The 20,567-nt window shown below is 38.4% G+C and overlaps 1 protein-coding gene across 2 annotated transcripts in view; it reads left to right on the top strand.

The window, feature by feature from the left end:
- The window catches only part of CDH12 (cadherin 12), a 1,084,366-nt gene that overhangs the window by 417,053 nt on the left and 646,746 nt on the right, over positions 1-20,567 (top strand). For both annotated transcript variants that reach the window (XM_089674839.1, XM_089674840.1), the window contains exon 3: positions 9,897-9,960. The gene's annotated coding sequence lies outside the window, so the exon portion shown is untranslated. The remainder of the gene's footprint in view (positions 1-9,896; positions 9,961-20,567) is intronic.

The raw sequence follows: 20,567 nt of genomic DNA, 5'->3' as shown, positions 1-20,567 counted from the left end.
GCCCGAGTGTAGCTCGGGGTTACCGCTTTTGGTGCTGAAACTCTACCCCGAGCTACACTCGGGAATACCGCCAGGGAGGTTGAAGAATGTAACATGCCTAACTAAATTAATTCCCTCTACCTTGTTCTTTTTTTGGGTGACCTGTGCTCTATACACCATAACACTACTCACACAGGTTGATTGCTTCTATCAGCTTGTGATCTCCCATAAGACTGCACCCAAGTAATCCTGTAATTAGTTTGGTGCAGTAAAATATACAGTTCTCAGCATAAATGAGTACACCTTAACAGATTTGTCAGAAAGCTTTTACTTTCATCTCAACATTTTCTATGGGACACTATACTAGAAAATACTCTCACAAATGTAGGCCATTGATTTCAAATAAGATTTGTTAGTTTGCACACCCAAAAAAGTATTTTTCCAAACAAATTCATTCATGACCATGTTGCAAAAATGAATACAACTTAATGAAAGTCTTAGGAGAAAAGCTAAGTTTTAGACAACAAAATCCTAATTAAGAATTCAACTACAGATGAATCTAATTGTTCATTAAACAGGTATCCAGCAGACAGTTGATTATAAAAGGATGTTACTTAACAAAAAACACCCTTCCCATTTTTTATGTTGTCAGCATTGGCACCACATGGAAGAGAAATGTCACAAGGCCTGAAAAATAAAATATTTTCTGTACACAAGAAAGATGAATGCTACAGGAAGATCAGCAAAGCTGTACTTATCAGTCAGAATACTGTAGCAAAAGTGATACAACATTTTAACAAAGATGGAGCTGCAATCATCTCACAAAGATGTCCAGGTCATCCACAGAGATTAATACCTCGACAGGAGCATCATCTGATGAGAATGGTTAAAGAAAATTGCCATGCAATTTCACTGCAGTTAGCTAAAGAAGTAGAAACTGGGGTGATTGTTTCCCGTGACACAATAAAGCATACACTGCAGAGGAATTGCATTCATGGGTGTCATCCATGAAGGAAGCCTCTCCTAAAGCCCACGCACAAAAAAACCCACCTAAAATTGTCCAGGACCCATGCTGAGCAAGAAGAAGACTACTGGGAATCTGTACTCTGGAGTGATGAGACCAAGATAAATGTTTTTGGAACTGATGGCTTCAAAACTGTATGGCGTCACAAAGGTGAGGAGTACAAAGAAAAATGCATGGTGCCTAGAGTGAAACATGGTGGTGGCAGTGTCCTTCGGTGGGGCTGCATGAGTGCTACTGGTGTTAGGGAGCTGCATTTCATTGATGGTATTATGAATTCACAGATGTACTGCTCTATATTAAAAGAGAATATGCTACCATCACTCCATGCCCTTGGTCGTAGTGCACTTTTTCAATATGTTCAAATAATTTTTATTAAGCATTTCAAAGTTTTACATAGCATAGGTTTACGGTTCAATCAACAGAATAAAATTGACAAGCAGGATAACTACCCCACCATGAGGCCGGGGCAATGGTTTCCAATATTGCATTCAAAGTAAACATATTAATAGTTTAAGAGCCGCAAACATAATGTAGGTTATAAGAGTAGACAGGAATGATAAACAAACAATAACATGTAGTAGGGAAGGAAGAGGTATGGGGTATGAGGGGGGGGGGACAGGTGGGGGAGAGGGGAGGGGTTCGGAACCAGCATATCACTTGAACGTTACAGGAGTCAGTTTCAGTAGTGTAGGTAATCAGCATATTACAGAACAGTTCGGATTCCGTAGCCATCTAGCCCATTGAAATCGAAACTTATGATAGGTAGAGGTATTTAGAGATGATCTTCTCTCCATATCACATTGGATGTTTAGATCCAATATGAGTGAGGTGAGAGAAGGGGATTTAGTGGAGTTCCACAGTCTAGTGATATTAAGTTTTGCCGCAGCTAATATATGAACGATGATCGTGCGGGTTTCTTTAGGGAACTGACCAATGTCAATATGGAGAATAGCGAGGGCATGGTTGGGAGCGATTGGAGATTCAGTTAATGCTGAGATGAAATGAAAAACATTGTTCCAGTATGATCTAATTGATTTGCATGACCATAGTATATGGAGAGTCGATCCTTTGTCTCCGCATTGCCTCCAACAAAGGGAGGAATGTAGAGGATAGTACATGGAGAGTTTTACTGGAGTCAGGTACCATTGGTGTAGTATTTTTAAAAAGGATTCCCAGTGGGTGCTACATCGAGAGGCTTTATAGGTAATATTAAAGGTTTTCTCCCATGTGCGGAGTGGGACTTGTTGAGCTAAGAGTTTCTCCCAATTACTAAGGGAAGTCGTTTGTGGAGAAAATTGCGAGTTAATACTGAGTGTGTAAAAAGTGGAAATCCCTTTTCGCGGATATTGTGATTTGTTTAGGAAATTATATGCCGTGGTAGGGATGTTAATCAGAGTTGGAGTAGATGTGTTGCACATAGCATGTGCAATTCTTAAATATGTAAAGTGTTCTGAGTTGGGGAGATGAAATGTACTTTGTAAAGTGGAGAAGGAATCAATGGTATTCCTTGTATACAGCTGTTGTAAGTGTGTAATTCCATGTCGACGCCATTGTGTTAGATTTAAGAAAGGTATTATAAGGTGTAGGGTGGTAATAGGGGTGGGTAGCGATATGGTGTCTGTCGAGGAGTAGTTTATGAGATCGTACCACGCTTGTATAGTAGCCTGAATGCAGGGGTGGTGGAATATATTGTTGGACGGCTGCATACGTGGAGTAAATAGGATATCTCTAGGTGAGCTCAAACGCTGTGGAATCGTTTCCATAGTAGACCATATCTTTTCCTGGGTTGGGTGCCACCAGAAATAAATCTGGTCTAAGAGGGTTGCAGTATAATACGATTTGAGGTGTGGAAGACCTGCACCCCCTCTGGATACTGGGCGTATTAGGAGATTAGTTGTATATCTCGGGCGCTTTGAGTTCCAAAGAAATTTAGCAAAAATTGTTTGTAACTTATGGAAGAAGCTATTTGGGACTGGTACAGGAAGCGTGCGGAATGTATATAAAATTTTGGGGAGTATACAAATTCTCCCAAGTTTGGATAGTGTAGACGTGCGTAAATTGTTAAGTTCCTGTGGGATAGAGTCGAGGAGAAGTTTATGATTAGTCCCATAGAGTTTCTGTACCGAGGAAGTGAGGTTAATTCCCAAATAGAGAATGCTGTGTTGTTCCCATATAAAGGGAAATTGTTTAATTAATGATTGCTGGACTTTGGTAGGTACATGAAGATTTAAAATCGAAGATTTGGCTTCATTAAATTTATAGTATGAGACTTCCGAGTATGACTGAAGATGGGATCGTATTGCATTAAGAGATTTGTGCGGGTTTGTGATCATTAATATGATATCGTCTGCAAAAAGGCTGATTTTATGTTCTCTGTCAAGATGGGTGATCCCTGTGAAGGAAGGGTCAGCTCTGAGACGCGCAGCTAAAGGTTCAATGAGTAATGTAAATATTATGGGGGACAAGGGGCAACCTTGTCTCATGCCATTAGATATTTGAAAGGGTTTGGACAGTGTACCGTCTGTCAATACTCTGGCCGATGGGTGTGAATAAAGCGAGAGGATTGCAAAGAGCATCCAACCGTTAATTCCAAATTTTTGTAGCGTTAGCTTCATAAATTGCCAATGTATACGATCTAAAGCTTTTTCTGCATCAAGGGAAAGGAGTATAGAGGGTTGTTTGGTGGAGTCAAGTTTGTGGAGGAGAGATAAAAATCTTCTGGTAGCATCGGGTGCTTGGCGGCCGGGGGTGAATCCTACTTGGTCCGGGTGGATTAGTAGGGGAAGAGAAGGTAGTAGTCTTTGAGCTATTATTTTGGCGTAAAGTTTGATGTCTGTGTTTAGCAGTGAAATTGGTCTATAATTATGGGTTAATTGGGGGTCTTTGCCTGGTTTTGGGATTGTAGTGATTATGGACATTAGCATTTCTTTCGGAAAAGTGCCTGCTTCAGCCACATGGTTATAGAGCGTGGAGAGATAGGGAGTTAAATGTGGGGCGACTGTTTTATAAAATTCATTGGTGAAGCTATCAGTGCCTGGGGATTTGTTGAGAGGCAACGATCGAATGGTTTGTTCTATTTCCACTGGCATTATAGGGGAAGATATGGATTCAAGTTGTGAGGATGTAAGGTGAGGAAGATTTATAATGTTTAGAAATTTGTGTATTAGTGTGGGTGTTGGTTGAGATGTATTTGGGTCATCTATAATATTGTATAGTGTCTTGTAGTAATCAGCAAAGGCCTCCGCTATATCTTGTGGGTTTGTAAGACAGTCGTGTGTTGTAGGGTGGCGGATAGAGATAATTTTAGCTTTAAGGTGTTTTTGCTTAATTGTTTTGATTAGGAGTGAGTTTGCCTTATTAGCCAGGGAGTAGAATCGTGTTTTTGTTTTCTGTAGGTTTAAGTCATATTTGTGTAGTAGGAGTATATGGAATTTATTTCTATCAGCGGAGAGAGATGTAGATATGGAGGGGGTAGGGTTTTTCTTATTTGTGTCTTCCTTAAGTTTTATGGATGTTAATAACACTGTTCAACAAATTTTTATTTTTTGCCAGTTTTGGAAAGAAAAGGATCCATTTCTTAATGAATTTCACATTCTGAGTTCAAATATAACAATGAAATTTGTCAATTGGCTCTAGTTTTTCTGTAAACGGAAAGTTTTCTACTATAGGCGTAATTACTACATAATGCACAATAATTATATAGATAAATGTCTTTCCACAAATATAAAGCAAGTGATATTGACTACATAACAAAGCCTAAATGGCATAATATATTGCATAGGATTACCAAGAAAAATTATAGCCATAAGCTAAGTTGAATCATTTTAATACTTAGGATTCTCACTAGTTTTGTCTTCAGTTTGTGTCGGTTTTGCTTCTCTTGGCTTTTCTCTTGTATTCGAGGAAAGGGCTATCTCTTACAACTGCACGTGACTACACGCTTCAGGTTCTTCCTCACTTGACTCAACCACAAAGGATTCTGGTGCTTTAGGAATTGGTAGCCCCTCTCCATGAGGAACTGGACGTATTGCCGATGGAATATTTGGATAGTGCACAGATAACTTTTTCTTCTTATTTAGCCCTTTTACAATTGGAGGCACCATACAAAAGTAACAATTACTAACATGATCTGTTGGCTCTCTCCAAATCATTGGCACAGCGAAAGGCATAGATGCCTTTTTTCCATTCAACCATTGCTCCAGTGCCGTCCCACAAGAATTGCAGCATATATGTGGTGCCCAGCTCTTGTCCTGGTCTCCTATCTTGCAGCCAAAATACAAGTTGTAGGCTTTCTTAATCATTCCTGTTGTCCTCCTTTTTTGTGAGATAAAAGTTATTTCACCGCAGATATAGCAGAAATTATCTGCTTTATTCACACAAGTTCGAGGCATTACTGAGTAGCCTATATAAGCATAAAACGAAATGTAAAGACGCTGTCGAACTACAATCAGCTACAGATACTGCAGCTTTTATGGAGTGAAGTGATGCAATTAAAGGCTAATATTGCATCATCTCAGTATACATGCAATTTTCTATTGGTCACCAGTATCAATTGCGCAATATGCAGCTGAAGTTGCATCATAATTTTGAATGGCTTACGTCATTAGATGGGTGAATATATCATGGAAACTAGAACCAATCAACATTTTTTAGGGTCATTTTCGTTTTCAGCACCCCAAAATTATGTAATTTAGCTAATTTTATGCCCAAAACTTTTTACCTGTTGAACAGTGTAATTGGTCGATTTGTTGAGTGCGGGTCTTATTTATGCGTGCGTTAAGTTGAATGAGAATACCTCTCATATATGCTTTGTAAGTAGGCCATAATGTGGAAATGGAGATATCGGGAGTATCATTACATTCAAAAAATACCTTATGTGCATCTAATAAGTATTTCTGGTTCTCAGGTTGTTTCAAGATCGTAGAGTTCATTCTCCATATTCGGGGGATTGAAGAGTGTTGAATGTCGTCTAGGGTTATATTGACTGGAGCATGGTCCGACCAGGTTATATTGCCGATATTGGATGACTTTATATGCTGAAGAGTCCATTTGTCCGTAATGAGAAAGTCTATTCTGGAGTATGATAGGTGAGCTGGGGAAAAATATGCGTAGTCTCTTTCCGTGCCGTGTTGGCAACGCCAGACATCGTATAGGTCATGTGTATGTAGAAAGTTGTTGAAGCTCAAGTTGGAAGCTCTTTTGGTTGAAGATGAGTCCAGAAGTGTGTCTCCAATGATGTTGAAGTCCCCTCCAATGATAAGCCTACCCTGCGATATAGGGGAGACTGTAGAGTAGAGTTTTTTGTAGAATTTCATCTGTTTGTGATTAGGGCCGTATACATTGACCAGAGTATATGGGATATTATTGATTTTACCAATTAAGATATGAAAGCGACCTTGAGGATCCGCCAATTCAGAAATGAATTGAAATTGTATAGAGTCCTTAATGGCTGTGATGACACCATTTTTTTTCTTTTGGTTATTAGCCATGTAGACGTGGGAGAAGCCGTGCATATTCAACTTAGGGAATTTGGAAGCTGCAAAGTGCATCTCCTGTAAGAACAGGACATCAGCATGGAGTGTGCGGGTCTCTTTGTAGAGCATAGATCTCTTAAAGGGAGAGTTCAAGCCGTGCACATTCAGAGATGTAAGGTTAATCATTTGTAGTGTTGGTGGACTGTTTGGTAGAGTATGTTAGTTGTTTCAAAATAATAGGATAGTGACTACCGAAAAAAAGTTGCAGAGGATATGTTCCATCATGTTTCAGGTTGCAAAGAGGATCAAACGAGCTGGTGGTTCCAGGGGTTGGATAGGTAGGAAGGGGTAAAAAAATCTTGCGGAAAACGCAAGGAACATGAGTAGCAATAATCGCTACTGTCAAACATGAGGGTGCGGGTTGGCGTTGACCAGAACGGAGGTCATGCCAGACTTTCAATCGGGACATTGGTGGACTTAGTGAGGCCGTGAGTCAGTGATACAGGTAGTAGCGGTCATTTGGCTGAGGAGTCACAATAGGACCATGTAAAGGTGCTCAGAGATTTAGTTATTCTGCTTCCATTTGTTGGTGGTTGTAGTGGGCAGAGCGTGGCGGATCCACTGGTATTATGTTCCAAGATTGCAGTAAGTCGATGCCGGATTCCAGTGTTTTAATAGTGTAAATTCTACCGTGGCGTTTAACTACTAGTTTAGTAGGGAATCCCCACTGGTAGCTGATACCATGGTTATGGAGTGCCTTGGTAACAGACACTAATTTTTTACGGTTGAGAAGTGTATCTTTTGACAGATCTGCATACAGTTTGATGTTCATATGGGATGGTGGAAGAGGTGGCGGGTTTCTGGCAGCGGCCATCATGTGTTCTTTCACATGGTAGAAATGGATGCGGGCGAGAACATCTCTCGGAACGGAAGCTGAGAGGAAAGATGGTTTGGGTATCCGATGTGCCCGATCTATGGCCAGCTCTTGCTCCGAAATAGATGGGAGTAGGTGCTTCATAAATTGTTGAATGTATGGGAGCAGAGCATCAGTGGTAATGGTTTCTGGTATACCTCTTAATTTGACGTTATTCCGCCTCGAGCGATCTTCTAGATCTGCTATTTTTAACTTAATTTGCTCAAGATCTGTCGAGTGGTCTGTGTGTGCGTCTATCATGTCGTTATGAGCTGAAATCAGGTCCTCCATTTTTGTTTCAATATGGCGTATTCTCAAATCTTGTCGTTGCATTGCATTAGAGATTTGGGTTAAGGAAGCCGTGATATCAGTATGCAGTGTCTGACGCAGGGAAAGTAACATGTTTTTCATACTAATCTCTGTGATCGGTTGATCAGATACAGGGAATGATTCTATCAGTGAGGGAGTAAGGGTTTCCTGTATTGTAGGTAATACATGTGGTAGATTCTCAGTGATAGGATCCCTTTCCAGCCTTGGCCTTGATTTTACAGGGCTGCAGGTGGTAGGGGATAGTGGAGGTGGTGATGGTGGAGATGACTCACCCGGGTCCCCGGGGTACAAAGGAGCTCTCAGGCGCGGATCCGTGTGCAGGGCTGCACTATCTCCCCCTGTGCTGCTGTGCCTGTCTGACGAGCCGGCGCCATCTTGGATATCAGGGGAGACGGCTGGAAAGAAACTCGTCAGCTTCCCTGGTGATCCAGGGGTTCTGCGACGGCGAGGCATGTGTTTGGAGGGTTGCATACCCTTCATGAGTGGTCCGGTGACGGTCGGGACCCTCAGGTCTGGTGTGTGCCTCTGTAACCCTGACGGCGGGACGGAGCGGGTCTCAGTCCGTGACCATCCGCTCGCCGGCCGCGCATGCGCCCCTCCACTTTTTCAATATGAAAATTATCCAATACACACATCTAAGGCCACTGTTGCATTTCTGAAGAAGAACAGGGTGAAACTGATTCAATGACCAAGTATGGCTCCTGATCTGAACCCAATCAAACACCTATGGGGAATTCTGAAGAGACATGTTGAGCATCACTATCCATCCAGTATTCAGGCTCTAAAAGGGGTCGTCCTTGAAGAATGGAAAAAAGATAGATGTTGCAAAATGTCGCCAACTTGTTCATTGCATGCCTAGAAGAATTGGTGCTGTTCTTACAAAATACTAGATGTATTAGTTTTTGTTGTGGGGTGTATTTATTTTTGCATCAACTAATTTGAGTAAAACTGAAGATTTTGTAAGTTATATTTTTTAATCTTTCTTTCATGAAATGAGCTAAACAAATGTTCTATAAAGGTCAGTGTGGTCAAAATTTTGGAAAAAGTTCTTGTGTTCATTGTGATATTGGTTAAAATCTTACGTTTCAAAAGGGGTGTACTCATTTATGCTGAGCACTGTAAATTTTTAGTTAAAAATACATAAGGCATTGCTTAAAACATATACTATATGTGTATGAAGTAAAAGCCTTCCCTGTTATTACTCTTCAGTTATAATGCAGACACATGAAAGCTAAATGCAGATTTAACAGTGATTACAGTGGAATTGACATGGCAGTCCTCAGAGCAGAGGAGAAAGGAGGCAGATGTTAAAGTGTATATTTTCAAAGTTATCTGGTATTCCTGAATGTATGTATTAAATGTAAACAGCTAATGCATTTTAAAATTACAGACATCCTTTAATTAACAGTAAAGGTTATTAAAATTACTTTAAATAACCAGAAACCTAAATAATAAGTAGATAATCTGACAGCAAATAAGTAATTTAACTGAAATGTTTGCTATTTAGACTTTCAACTAGTACAAAATCTGAATAATCTTTGAGACAGTTTAAACTAAGTTTAAACTAACAATAATTTATTGGCAAAAAAAAATAATAATAAATATCCAGATTTGATATGTATGTACAATATAACACAGTTTATAACTACTGGTAAAAATATGATACAATTATAAACGTGGAAAACATGTGACAAACCAAGTCTTTAAAACAGCATTATGATTCCCTGTGGTGTTAGGAATTGTTATTTCAGAACGCTCTGAGAAGACAACACTTTGTTACCCTTGTATACTATGATTTAGTCATTTTTTTTAAATTAAAAACTTTAGAGACACTTTTTAAACACCATGTCCAAAAAATTAAAAAAACATTTTTCAATTTAACACAGTATACCCTGCACAAGCGTTCTACAAGCGACTGCCAATTGCAATTTGTTTAATACACAAAGCCTATTGTTAATGTAAAAAAAGTGTATCTTATTAAGTTATACATGCCCAGTGAATAATGTATTGAGATAGTCATTGTACTGTATATTTGAGTATCAGATATGTTAATTTGATCCCCTGCAGATAGACAACACCTTCTTCAGTGTGTAATTGAATATTGTGCTATTTGTGTAAATATATTTCTGCTACATTTAATGCGCATTTGTGTTTTATTTTCTATTTTTGGCAACAGAAGAAACTGGTTACGGGCATATCTAAAATTCAGTAAAATGGATTTCAACAAGTAGACTACAAGGGTGAGTGGAACAAACCTGCAGATAGCATTTAATAGCATGATGTCTCTTAACATTTATGCATCTTATTTTATCATTAATTCTTTTTTCATAATGTTATTTTATTTATTAAGATTATAAATGCTCTTTCACAAAGTTACAAAGTTACTTGCACCCAGCCCCACTTGAATATACTGGCACATTATAAAACAATCAAGTTCAAATGAAAGTCCTCCTAAGATTAACAGTCTAGAAGTATCATTACAGACAAGAGTTGTAGAAATTTTCTGATCTATAGTCAGTGAGGGTAGGAAAGATGCCCTAATTACAAATGTGTTGTAAAGTGTGGATGTAAATGGACCACTTTAACAGTTGTAGATAATACTGGTATACCTGGTAATCCAATATTCTTATCTCACCATTATTCATAAATAATAAAAAAACAATAACACATCTCAAAAAGCAGTAAAAAAATGTTGATGACATTCAAAAATGGCAATATTTTATGGCAACCAAATCAAAATAATATTTCACTGATCAGACTTCAGTGAACTAATATTTATTGCATGCTATGGGTTACTGCAAGTGAAAATGAATAATGTACCAAAAAGCATAATAACAATGTACTATTCTCTGCCTTATCCAGAGATGGGCAACCCTGGAGAGGTGCATATCAACCTGAATAGCATTGAAGAGATAAAAAAAATGCCAGGGTGTAGCATGCTTTATAGGAGATAACCTAACAAGACCCTTTAAAAAGTAAGGAAAGTTTGACGAGTTCAAGGGTCAGTAGTATGCAACACAGAGTTCAGTTATCAGTAGTGTGCAATGCAAAGTTCAGAGGTCAGTAGTATGTAATATGGAGTTCAGAAGTTAGTAGTATGTTGTGCAGAGGTCTTTAGCAAGTGACACAGAGTGCAAGTGTGGGGATCAGGCGTGAGTAAGGCAAAGTTCATAGGTCAGCAGTATGTAATGCACAGTGCAAGGGTCAGGAATAAGTAACGCAAAGTGCAGGGTTCAGGCGCAAGTAACAAAGATTTAAGAGGTCATTAGTATAGTAGTGTATAATGCAGAATGCAGGAGTGAGGAGTAAGTAACATAGAGTTCAGTAGTATGTAACCCAGAGTGTGTGAATAAGTAAGAAGTAATGTATCGTCAGAGGCTAATAGTATTTAATGCATAGTGCACAGAGTGCAGAGCAATGAGTAGTATGTAACACACAGTGCAGGGGTGAATAGTAAGTAAAGCAGAGTTCAGAGACAGGGAGTATGTAACAAAAAAAAAAAGCTATGGTCAGTAGTAAGTAAAATCGAGTTCAGATGTCTGAAGTATACAATGCATGGGTCAGAAATAAGTAATACAGAATTCAGAGATATGTAATGCAAGGGTTAGGAGTAAGTAAAAAGCACAAAGGTAATGAGTAAAAAACATGATCCTGAGCAAAAATACCTTAAATTCATTACACACATCTACTGTACTTATTTCTCTCTGCAAAATTCACTAATCAGACCTCAAATGCAGAGGTGCCTGGCAGATTGAGGAAACCTATCCTAGTTATCCCCTTAACTGTAATGTGGAAAGAAATAGGCTGGCCGCACTGTCAACAGTGTGGTGGAAATAAAATCCTTTATTGAAGTCTTCACAAACAATGCAATACAGACATGACAGCTCCTACAATGGTGGACCTGTCCATTGTAGGAGCTGTCATGTCTGAATTGCATTGTTTGTGAAGACTTCAGTAAAGGATTTTAGTTCCAGCACACTGTTGACAGTGCGGACAACCTATTTCTTTCCACATTATTGCTGAAATCATGGATCGGGCCAGCACCAACGAGTGGGTGGTGGGGCTATGTGGATCCAGCATTCACCTAGAGTGGTCATCTCTTTTTTCATTCCCTTAACAGTGTCATATGGCACCTCAAGGATGAGGAGGAGCTTAGGATTTCAATTGACTCTGCATTCACATTGCCTTTCTGATCTGATGTCTGAGAGATGACACAACAGGGTAAAGAGCTGGCAGCATAGCTGGGTCTGTCCTGATCTAATGGCAACTAGGCCACAATCAACGAGTAGATTGTGATCAACAGGTTGCAGACCACCAGCTAAAATGTTAGTGTTGTTGTTTTTTTCTTTTTTTTTCTTTACATGTTTTCTGTCTTTTCTGTCATTACAGGAGATAAATGAAATGTTTTTAAGAAATGCAGAATAAACAATGAGCACTTTGCAATTAACGTATATATAAATATATATATATATATATATATATATATATATATGTTGTTTGATAAAACAACTCATGCTTTAAATACATTTTTACTAACACTAGGTACAACATATATTATAGAATCCTTTAAGTGATTCAAGGGTCTTTACATTAGGGCAGCTGTTTCACAAGGAGGTCTTTCATTGATAATAATTGGTGCTTTTAGCCAAGCCTGCTTCAAGTTTCCCCCTCGCGCACATAATGTCTAAACTGTAGACAATATGCTGTGAAAGTGTTTTCTATTCTATGCAGAATGATGTTGATCACTTTTATTTTCCAAGAACTTGGGAAATCTCTTGAAGAGATAACAAGCACTTTGTATGGACTCTTCAGTGCTGCAAGACATTTTCAAGCAATGTATAGATCTCTTGCATTGATAATAATCTGATTGTTAAAATGTCTTATTTTTCTAGAAATATAAGTATTCATATACACAATTGAACTTCTAGATCTATATGCTCCTGCAAATGAAGTATCTATGTGACTACTGGAAAAATATATTTTAGTTGTACTGTATTGTACAGAACAAAAGAATATCACTAAACATTTGCCATTTTTAGTTTTCATTTGACAGCAATGTGTTATTAGTTCTATAGTGTTTGTTTTATAATGACTGTTTAGGCATGATAACTGAGTAAAGTGAAATAAAATGTAATTTTTTACAGATATTTAGCAACAGTTGGAACTGCTTGGTTGAGTTACAGAATTATTAATGTTAGAAAAACTTATGAATCCCTTAGTGGCTCAAAGTGAAAAGTGAAACAGCATGGAGCATGGAAGCTATTATGTGGGTTCAGCACCAAGATAAAACATAAGTTGTGTACTGCAGTACAAGGAAAGAGAAAAATATGCACACAGTAGAGATTTTACAAAACCCAAAGAAAATGTGTGGTTAGAAGGGCATAAGAAAAATATAGTTACAGCTTACTGATAAGCTGTAGTGCATTGAAATGGTAAAGGAATATGGCAATCGTCTTTCTTTTTTTACTGATATTGCCATACATTATGTCCTTTTCACTGCATTTGTCACTCTGCCTTATTATGCCCTGCCTTACTTCATCTCTGTCTGGACATTGTGTCTGCTTGTAAAAGCAATATTTAAAGGTAATGGACCTAGCTTTAAAGGGATGTGCATGCAGAGCAAACCTGTTGTTGATAGTTACTGTATGTAACAAATACATTTTTTGTTTGATGATCACTCTAAGAGATCAAAGGGGATAGCATTTTGCATGAGCTAAAAGTATGATCTTTCTTTAAACACAACTTTACAGACTTTGAAATATATGATATTTAAAAATAGGGATGTAAATTTAAATATAAAGGCCACACACAAAAAAAGACAGCATATTTCCTAAATGGATTTCTGTGGCTACTCCCCTGCTTTGTTAATAGATCCATATTTACAATGGGGACATTTATGGGCAAATGCCTAAAACAATAGAATTCAAGGTGCAGCACCAAAACACATTTTCACAGTATTTTAAAAGAATCTTATTTTTAACCCTAAGTAGAAAAAAAAAGAAACAGAAAAAGGGTAAATACTTCAAATCAATAAAAAGTGTTTCCTAGTGCTGCCAGCCTCTGCTTTAGTAGCATCTTTCAGTGCAGAAGGGGTAATATAGCAGAGGGACCTGTAATATGTACACATCAACAATGTCAACTATGCCCATTTTTTCTGCACCCTTCCTCTATTCATAGAAGCTCTACTATAGCTTATATTCAATCTATGAATAGAGGACAGGAGGACATAGTGTATAAAGGGTGTGTAGTTGCTATAAAATGAGGAGCTGGCCAGAATGGGCAGGCATGCTGTACTAACTCCCATAGCATTGTAAGAAAATGGCAGTAGGGATGGGGGGGGGGGGCATCAGAAGACAGAAGATTTTAATTGAAGAAAGAGACAGCAGCACAAGGGATACTTCACATTGAATGTAAGTAATGTCCCTTGTTATGATTTTTTTTTTTGTAATAGATTTTTATGTTTTTAGTATCCTCAGAATACAGAGTGCCTAGAGGCAAATGCATAAACATTTCAATATTATTTTGGTCTTCTACAAAAGTTAATATTAACTCCTTCCTAGCTGCTCAATGAGTAGTCAAAAGGAATGCCCCTCACACTTGAAATTGGCAGAGCCCTCTCACCTCCATCAGCCTTTTGAAAAGAAGAGGGTAGGTTAAACAAGGAATAACTAACAAGGTAGAGATGTGTCTCCTTTTATTACAGACATTACTTCTGAATAGTACCATGTCGGGATAAATAGAAGATGGAATAGAGAGGAAGAGGGGTTAGGAGGAAAGTAGGAAGGTGGAAGCAGGTGAAAAGAGAATGGTGGAATGGAAGGGCAACGGGGCTAGAAGGGTGAGGGGCATTGCTTAGTTTTGAAATTGGCACAAAACAATGACACTATATATATTTTTTTTTTCTCTAATGATGCTCTTCTCTTTCATATACTGCATATCTGGGTTAACATTTCCACTCTGCCACTTCATTTCTTGCCAAGACTGTTCATGTATACAAAAAAAACTTTAAGCAATAGAAATGCATTTTGTATTATTATAGATTAGAAACATTAAATAAACAATGCTATCCTCTGATGCTTAGTAAAACATAAAGTAAGTCATTGAGGAAGCATCAAAGCTTTCCTTGTAATCATTGTAGGCTGCACTGTGAGATATGTTATGCAGATAATGCATAAAAAAATTATCACATCAGGAAACAGAAGATTTTGATCATGGAAATTCTAATGTGCATCAATGACCATGTGAGAAAGATCCAGAAGTTCAATATCACTGCTGATTTTTTTTCTCAGGGAACAATCACACAGAATGCATTTCTTGCAAAATATCTAACCCAGAAGCATTACCCTTTAGATGGCCTTGACAACAATGAAACTGAAACTGATTTAGTTGCCTTATTCTGGCTTCAACAAAGTAAGCATAGACATTGCAAGATAATATCTTATAGTATAAGAGGACAATATCAAATTGTATTAGAGGAACAGCATACACGTCTCACACTGTGCATTTTACAAAAGTGAAGATTTATTAAAAACAGTAGCAAAAATTATGAAATTAGCTGTCGTTTTCTCAACAAAAGATTTGCATACTGTAGTTTTGGTATGCTGATTCTAATGAAAAGTATTCAAGAAAAGATGACTTTCACTATTCTTGGGATACTTTGAAAACCACAGGTCTCCTTGGTATATGAACTAAGCCTTACACTTTTACTAAAGAAAAAAAAACACTACCTTTTATCCAACTGTTGCTCTCTTACTTTTCTTTTATCCTTCCCAAAGGTACATCTTTTTCTTCAGTACCTTGGACAGCTCCTGGGAAATCAGGCAGCTAAAGGCATGATTCTTTGCATAAAAGTGGATGTGTCATAAATGACAAGATTCCAAATTGTAAGGTATCAGCAGCACATCATTGTATAAATGTATAAGACATTTATTCACCACCATAAAAGAGTGACATTTCAGGGTCAGTGTAGATCCCTTTTTCTGGCAGCAGTGCCAACTGACAGGTAACAGGCACAGAGTTTAAATAGACCAGAACAAGCAATTTCAACCCTTATTCATTATACAGCTACGCTATGGAATAAACAAGCATCCAAATAATATTGTATACATCATAGAGGAAATATACATATCAAGGTCCTTACTACCCAAGACCACCCAAGACTACCAATCACAAAGTAGCTTGATCTTAAAAAAAAAAAAAATCACAATAGCCAATAAAACATCCACCTGGCATCCCTTAACCACTTGCCAACCAGGCACTTTCACCCCCTTCCCGACCAAGCTAATTTTCAACTTTCAGTGTTGCTGCACTTTGGATGACAATTGTGCAGTCATGCAACATTGTACCCATATGAAATATTTCTCCTACACTGATGTGCATTGATGAGGTTTCACTGATAAGCAGCACTCATGTGCACTGATAGGCAGCACTGATAGGTAGCACTGATGGGCACCGATGAGGTGGCACTGGTGGGCATTGATGAGGAGGCACTGATGATACATTGAATGCAGCAATGATGGGCACTGATAGGTGGTACTGATGGGCACTCATAGGCGGCACCGACGGGCGGCACTGACTGGAAGCACTGAAAGATGGCACTGACTGGCAGCACTGACTGGCAGCCCACATGGGCACTGACGGGCAGCACTGCAGGGTGGTACTGCTGGGCGGCACTGATGGGTGACACTGCTGGGCATTGATGGGTGGCACTGCTGGGAACTGATGGCTGACACTGCTGGGCACTGATGGGTGGCACTGCTGGACACTGCTGAGCGACACTGATAATCAGTGCTGATCTCCCCTGTCACATTTGCCAGTTATCGGCAGTACTTTCCTCATGCTGTGACAGCATGAGGAAAGTGCTGCCGATAACCAGCAACTTTATTTACATTGTGATCTGCTGTGTCATTGGACACAGCAGATCACGTGGTAAAAGGCCGATGTGAGTGGCCTTTTACCTAATCATGTGATCAGCTGTGTCCGTAGGGCACAGCGATCACCGACAGCACCGGGTGTGTGCCACTGAGGGTGCGCAGGGGGCACGTTCAGGGAGGATGTCCATGGATGCCCTCCCAGAACTGTTCAACTGCGCTGTAGCTGTCTTTTGGCTATAGCATGGTTGGGAAGTGGTTAAGCTGTGCCAACAAGCCTATTAACCATAAGGACCAGAACTCGATGTTCACCTGAAGCAGTGTCATATGATGCATTTCCTAATTAAGTGCAAGGAGGATTCTTAAGTCTCTGCCTGTAACTGAACGACAAGAAAAAGAAGAGCAAGGCAAAAATGAAAAAATAGCAGAAGAAAAGTTAGGTAAGAAAAAAATTAGTCAAAGCAGTAGGACATCAGAACACATATGGGCAACAGTACAAACATAATCATACAGCACTGTATACAGAAAAATGGCATGAGACAAAACAACATAAAATACAATATTGAAAAATACACAGTAAAAAAGGCAACAAAAATTAAAAAAATAATAGGAAAACAAACCACCTGATAGCATGCACACATGTTTAATACCAATTCCTCTCAGCTCATGACCCTGATTTTCAGTTTTAGCAAAGTGCTATGCAACAGACTTAGTCACATCAAGGTCCTTACCCTTACAAATTTATTTAATGGCTAATTTAAAATAATCATTAATGTTTAATCACATCACTTCAATGTTTTTGAACACAATGTTTGAACATTTAGGAAGATATACACAGAACTATCAGCACAATTAAGAAAGCCATTCATTTTTTAGAGATTACCCCTATGTGGATGGCAAACAGTTTTTCTGGTGATGACAGAATTACAGATGTAACATCTGGAACATGGATAACAGCCAGTTTTATTTGAGAGCTTAAATGGTTCTTGATTGTATTTCTTTACAGGAGAGTGTCATGGTCAGAGGTCAGACTGGGATACCAGTAGCTAACGCTATAGAGAGGTTCACACCAACCAGCAGGATAAGCACATGAGCAGGTCATCCTGGTGGAGGATGCAGGCTCACCCGAGGTGCAGAGTCTAAGCATTTACTGGTCTCCACCAGTGCTCCTGATGGTGGAGATGGGTTCATGCTAATGCCAGGTCCTGATCCTCAGGATTGCCTCAGCAGGTGATGAGAAAGCCAGCGTCCAGTGGGAGATGGGGTAGGTGGGGATCAAGCAGAAACATAGTCAAGGAACAATGCAAAGGTTGATAACACATGCTTGTGGAGATATGGATAGCAGTAGAAGCAAAAAGAGAAAGATATAGGCTGGAGTGGAGCACAATAATCTGTCAAACAGGACATGCAGAGACACGGTGTAAATTAGGAAGTTCATGGGAGGAGTACAAGGTTCAAGGTTTACCAGAAACAAGATACAAAGCAAGATGTCCAATCAATCAGGCAAGGAACTGTCCAGCATCTCAAGTGGGGCAGTGAGAATAAATGCAGTCAGACACCACAGAAATTCCAGGTTCAGATCTGGATCCTGACAGATAGACTTGAACCGGGACTGAGACGATTGTTTTATTTATAAGCTTGCGAGGGGACTTGTTACCCCATGATATAGTGATTGATCAGCTCAAAGAATATTCAGCTTCCATGTAACAACTCTCTTAGTAGAGTCTGAAGCTTGGTTTTAAGTACAAATAATACTCATCAGGATACCAATTCTGTCTAAATTACATAACTTTTTTCTCAATTTCAAACCTAAAATCTTTCTGGTCGGAGCAAATCCTCATGACTCTTTGGAGCTAAGGGACTGGCAGACTCTCAGCAAGATGATGTGGGTAGGCATTGTTGAAATGCATTCAAGTATTATGATTAAAATGGTTTTGTGACAAGATGATCTGGGCAGGCATTGTTGAAATGTAATAGTGCATTACAATTAGTAGGTTTTGTGGATAAAGCACTTTTTTACTTGCTGTTTTGGACAGTGATCTCAACAGCCACAAATGTGTTCCTGGTATACGAACACTGCAGGTTACAAATGATGCCTGGAAAAAGAGAATTCAAAATGTTTTCACATTTAGGTCTGTAACATTTCCCTGATCATGAAAATGTCTTTAAAGTATTTCCTCCATGGCTTATCACATTTTTGCTTGGGTTTTTAAGGTACACATCCTTTTTCTCTACATAACCCATAAACAAATGATCAAATAAAGGGGCAAAAGAGCTGCTCATAGCTGTACCCAGAATCTGCTTATAGGTTTTATATTAAAAAGAAAATAATTGTTTCAAGGCCTAGCTCAAGACCCCACCACTGGCTAACCTTATGTTGATATAAATTTTCAGTTTCTTTAAGATCTCATTTGTAGGATCAGTGACCCCTTCCAGATAACTCATTTCATCAGCCAACATAATTAACATACTTGTCCAGTATTCCCCATAATCACAATACAGCACCACCCTTGTCCACATGTATTATTATGATATCTCTATTATCATGGACAGTTTTAGGAATATGGAACTTACACTCACTTAAATTAGATTGATCTGTCAGGTGATTACTTGATTGTATAGTCAAATGTTGGACAGTCTGAATACAATTTTCAACAATATGTTATTTTCTGGAAGGAACAAAGTTGCTCTTAATCTGAAATTGATATGAGCTAATAAATCTAGGTGGAATATTAGATCCTGGAAGAAACTTAGATATCTTTAACATACAGTAATCTCAAATTTCACAAGGCCACTGGAGAGCTTGAATGTATTTTATCTAGCCTTCAGGCAGAAAGACAGACCTCTAATTTGAAGTCTGGATTCATCAGTGGATAGAATTTGTAAAAATAAATTTCATTCAGGTAGAATTTTTTTTTCTTCTTACCACCCTTCCCAGGTTATTTGTGTCATCACCAGCATAAGAAGGGGCTTATGAATTCATTGTTTGAGGACTGTATCTGCACATATCTGACCTGTTTCACTGTCAATGGGTGGATGATCAGTGTATTTATCACTATACTGACATCCAGGTTCATGAAATAATCTGTCGGTAAAGTATTTTTGTTCATTGAGTACGTCAACTATGCATATTCTTGGTAATCCTGATAAATGATTTTGAACTTTTCATGTTTTATTTGTTTCTGTGTAACTGTATAATGGTCGACCTCAAGGCTGATAGTTTGTAATACCTGTGTAATTTTATTGGCTTCATTTGTTTGTTTTTTTTGCATTGACAGTGATTTCTATCTGCAGTTTTTCTATTCACTAAAATGAAGAGCATTTTCATAGTTATTTAACACCATTTCTCACAGAATTATCTCCCGTGCCTCCCAATAGTGATCTGGTTCTTAATCTGAATTTCTTCTTTGGTGATACTATTTTAACAAAGTTTGTCTCTGCAGTTCCAACTCAACCCACTTCTTTCATCATAATTTAAGTTCCCTCAAAGGATCAATGGAGGTATGAGCCCCAAAGGTTTTGATCGAGTCACACAGAAAAAGTATTCTCAATTTCTTCTGGACAGCTGTTGAATTGTGATAAAATATTGGCAGTGAAAGCTATTCTTCTATTTGCATTTGTGTCATAGGAAGAATAAAAACAAACCTAATGGTGGTTGGTTATCTTGGGTGAATCAGCATCCCTATGTATATATCTCCTTTTATTAAGTATATCCATATAACTAATTTATTTGTGCTGGGACTTTAAATGAGCCACAACACACATGACCAACAAATAACTAGTTTCCAACATTCATTTTTAATAACTGAATAAACTTCTCATTGCTAACAAAAAGGATAAAATAGTAACAAACTGATTTGTAATAAATCCATATTAACGCATTTCATACATAATTGGATATACAATTGACCACTTTGTGACTCTTAGTTCACTTTTTCAGGAGTAGATGCATAAATAATATCTGCAAGGTAAAACAT

Source organism: Staurois parvus, unplaced genomic scaffold (assembly GCF_062004578.1).
Source record: "Staurois parvus isolate SC_StPar_1 unplaced genomic scaffold, SC_StPar_1.0 ptg000153l, whole genome shotgun sequence".
NCBI lineage: Eukaryota > Metazoa > Chordata > Amphibia > Anura > Ranidae > Staurois > Staurois parvus.
Note: the sequence above shows the minus strand (reverse complement) of the source record. Positions and strands in the feature narration are given on the sequence as shown.